Raw genomic sequence first — 4,276 nt, 5'->3', positions numbered from 1 at the left:
GCCGCCGCCGCCACCACCACCACCACTAATGATGGTGATAAATGTATTTTACTAGCAAAAGGGACTGGAGAGATGGCTCAGCAGTTAAGAACACTTACTGTTCTTTCAGAGGATTGGAGTTCAGTTTCTAGCATCCACATTAGGCCACTCACAAGTATCTGTAACATCAGCTCCAGTAGACCCAAAATTCTTTTCTCCCTTCCTAGGGCACCCACACACATGTGATGTACACACAGACATATCTACAAACATCTACATATTAAGATAAGCAAAATATCTCATTTTTCCTCATGTATACATTCTAGAGTTAAATGTCTGGATATGTGTGTGCATATTCACATACATATGTAGGGCATGAAAATAGAAACGGGAACTTGAGAGGAGAGGAAGAGGTCTTGAGGATGGAGAGGAAGAAAACAGAGCACAATGGACCACATGTGTCCTGAAAGCAGAAAGTGAAAATGTTTGTTCTCATCTGTTGCAGGAGGAAGCTTCTCTGGTGATGAGTCTAGCAGAATATTATTAGGTGTCATCACTACGTTCTTTTCTTCTTCAATATTAGAAGTATTTGATTTTGCCCTAGGTTTCTTGGCTTTCTAATCTCAGCTTTTTGTTCACCCATGCAGTGTGAGGTATGGGTTCCATCTCATGGAATGAACCCTCGGTTAAATCAGTTCTTGTTTGGTTACTCCCACAAGCTCTGTGCCACCACTGCCCTCATATATCTTGCAGAGAGCACACCGCTGTAGACAAACGGTTTGTAGCTCACTCGATGGTTACGTTTCTCTTCTGATAACATATAGAATACCATACTGTATCGAAGACACTGGAACATGGGGGTGAAGGCTTTATGTAGGCACCAGCTTGACATGTTTATTGACTTGTTTGGGTGTTGTCTTCATCAATGGGGCCTCGCTCTCGGTTTACAGAGAGAAACCTACAATCTTGGCAATAGTCTGAGTTTGCCATTTCTCATGGAACCCCTTTGGCCAACAACTCAATTAGATAACCCAATCCTGATACTGGAAGCTTCATTTGGTGACTCTGTCTCCTCCACTATTTGGTAATTTCATCTGGATTGCCTTCATATATGTATATATTTTAATTTCTACTATATTATTTTTCCATACTACCCCTGAAATGCCCCTTAATTTTACCTGTTTTTACCCCATATTCCTTCCCACAACCCCCTCGCTTCCCACTCCTCACTCGATCCTCCAATTCCAGCTTTCCTTTCTATACATATATATTGCTCAATTTCTTATCTAATGAGATCTATCTGTTCCCTTTAGTCTCTTATTCTACACCCACCTTCTCTGATAGTATGGATTGTAGCTTGGTTATCACTGACGTACAGCTAATATCCACATATAAGCGAATACACACCATATTTGTTTTTCTGGGTATGGGTTACCTCACTCAAGTTGGTTTTTTTCTAGTTCTATCCATTTTCCTGAAAATTTCATGATGCCATTTTCTTAGCAGCTGAGGAATACTCCATTGTGTCAATGTACCACATTTTCTTCAGCCCTTCCTCTGTTGAGGGACATCCAGGTTGGCCACCATTTCCGGATATTATGGTTGAGCAACTGTCTCTGTAGTGGGATGAAGCCTTTGGGTATTTGCCCAAGAGTCGTATAGTGGTCTTGAAGTAGATGGATTCCCAACTTCCTAAGGGACCACTACATTGATTTCCACAGTGGCTGTACAAGTTTGCACTCCCACCAGTAACAGAGGAGTGTTCCTCTTACTCCGCATCCTCAGCAACATGAGCTGTCACTTCTTTTATTGATCGTGGCCGTTCTGACAGTTATAAGAAGAAACCTCAAAGTAGTTTTTGTTTACATTTCCCTGATGGCTAAGGATGTTAAACATTTCTTTAAGTGTTTCTTAGCCATCTGAGTTTCCTCTAAAGAGAATTCTCTGCTTATATCTATAACCATTTTTAATTGTGATATTTGTTTTCTTGATATCTAGTTTCTTGACTTCTTTATCCCCCTCATATTTTGTTTCTCTAATTCTTATTGTTAATGTTTTAGCTTTAGAACTCTATGATTTCTCATCAGCCTTTCTGATATATTTTAGTGATTATAAATTATATGTCCTTATTATTTAATAGTCTACACAGTATTGCTTTTTGACCACTTTATCCAGCAAGTAAATCCTGATGTTAGGTGTGGTGCCTCACACCTGTAATCCCAGGACTCAAGAAGTGGAAGCAAAGGGTTGGACATGAGTTTGAGGCCAGCCCGGGGCCACATAGTGAGGTTCAGGCCATTATGGGTTGCAGGGTGAGTTCAAAAAGAAAATATTTAACAATAGAAATACATTTGCCATTTTCTAGTGCTCTTTATTCTACAATACCCTATAGATAATCCACGTGCATATATGTTAAACACACATAAAATATCATTTGCTTTTAAGCATTCACATATATTTTATATTTTATCTGTGTTTATGTGTTTATGCATGTATATACAATACACACGTGGAGGTAGCAGGCTACTTTGAGGAGTCACTTCTTTCTTTTTACTGTACCCAGGGAGGCAAACTCAGGCCATCATGCTCCGCGCAAGCATCTGCAGGCACTGGGCCATTTTTCCAGGCCCTGTGTGTATTTTAAAGGAAAAAAGTGGAAATAGGGAACTTGGCATTAAGAAGACATTCAAGCCTTCTGATGGTCTTTATTTGCACCAAAGGATGTTGTTATTTCAGATATTCTTTTTCTTCAACCTGAAGAATTTCTGATTGTTTATATTTGTGTGTTTCTGCTTGTTCCCAGGACTCTTACTTTTCTTTCTTTCTGAAAACATCTCTGTCACCTTCAGGCATGAAGAATGTTTTCAATGGTTAACAGACTGATTTAACTTTTTTTTTTTGTCACCACCTTTTAGAGGAAGTTGCTCTCTTCTAGTTTGCATGGTAACTGATGAGAAAGTCACAGCTTTTTGAATAAAACATGTAATGCATGACATGCTAGCACATCAAGTGTATGGAGGGCATTGGCCATCTTTTCAATACGTGGTCTTGGGATTTATGTCTATCCATGTATACAAATGAGGCTTTCCTCCTCTCTCTATTCACTGTGTCTGTGAGGCTTCAATTTTTGGAGGGAGTTTTTATGAAATGAACAATATACAACATGAAGAACTTCATGTTCTCTGCAACTTTGCCGGAGGTGATTTACTTCAGAAAGGAACATTTTACAGAAGCCTGACCATGCTCTAATGTGCACATGCTCTTCCCTAAAATTGACGCCATTGAGATAAAGACAGGATGGAAGGATGCAACACACTAACGTTTCATTTTACCCTAGAAGTATAAAAGATTCCTCAGCACAATATATATATATATATTGGTCTTGCAGGAAAGCCATGGGACCCACGGCTGTATGAATTAGGCTCCTCCCCGGATTTTGTAATGGACAATGGTAAAGAGTAATCGTAAAAGGTAAGGAAATTTGAATAAACCATGGATTTAGTAATTACCTTGATTGGCTCGACAATAGTGACATATCCACTCAAAGTAATAACAAAAGAATCAACCAGGTGCAGGGCATTTGGGAATATTCTGCTTTATTTTTGCAACTTTTCTGTAAATATAAACCTTTATAATTAATTTTTTTTCTTAAAAACAAATGGCCTTATGGTGGTTAGGGGCTCTGAATGCAGGGTATGTGTCATGCTGAAGATTATGGATAGCTCAAATGTGACCTTCAAGGGTGTCTGGTTTATGCCCCACTTGGGAATATGCTGTCTTAGTTTTAAATTGTAATCACTATGGTCAAAAGCAACATGAAAGGGTTTATTTAATTTCACAGTTGTAGTCCATCATGAAAGGAACTCAAGGAGGAATCTCGAAGCAGGAATCAACAGAGGTGTAGCAGAATAATACAAACCCAGAGGCAGGTATTGGGGTTCAAGCTGAAGATCAGAAAAGCAAAGCAAGGAACTACTAAAGAGAACTTTTACCTCTACCAAGTAATCAAACTAAAAGGGCGAGATGCTGTCTCCACAAATCCTCTGACTCTACACTCCAATGAGTTCCTGTCTCTTCCCCTTTATATTTATCTCTCTGCCCAGCATATTGCCCCTGTCTCTACATCCCCAGTGCTGGGATTAAAAGTGTGTGACTCCCAAACACTGAGATTAAAGGTGTAAACCACCACCACCTGGATCTGTTTCTGGATCAATCTTGTATAGCCCGGGGTAGCCTTAAACTCACAGAGATTTGCCTGCCTTTGTCTCCCCAGTCCTGGGATTACAGTTGTGTGCCA

The 4,276-nt window shown here is 39.6% G+C and overlaps 1 long non-coding RNA gene across 1 annotated transcript in view; it reads left to right on the top strand.

Moving 5' to 3' along the window:
- LOC113455497 overlaps positions 1-3,902 on the top strand; it is a 6,062-nt gene extending 2,160 nt beyond the window's left edge. Inside the window, exons 3-4 of the long non-coding RNA XR_003376599.1 lie at positions 3,368-3,450; positions 3,821-3,902. This is a non-coding gene — a long non-coding RNA (uncharacterized LOC113455497). The remainder of the gene's footprint in view (positions 1-3,367; positions 3,451-3,820) is intronic.
- The last annotated feature ends 374 nt before the right edge of the window (positions 3,903-4,276 follow it).

This window comes from Microtus ochrogaster, unplaced genomic scaffold, assembly GCF_000317375.1.
Source record: "Microtus ochrogaster isolate Prairie Vole_2 unplaced genomic scaffold, MicOch1.0 UNK50, whole genome shotgun sequence".
NCBI lineage: Eukaryota > Metazoa > Chordata > Mammalia > Rodentia > Cricetidae > Microtus > Microtus ochrogaster.
Note: the sequence above shows the minus strand (reverse complement) of the source record. Positions and strands in the feature narration are given on the sequence as shown.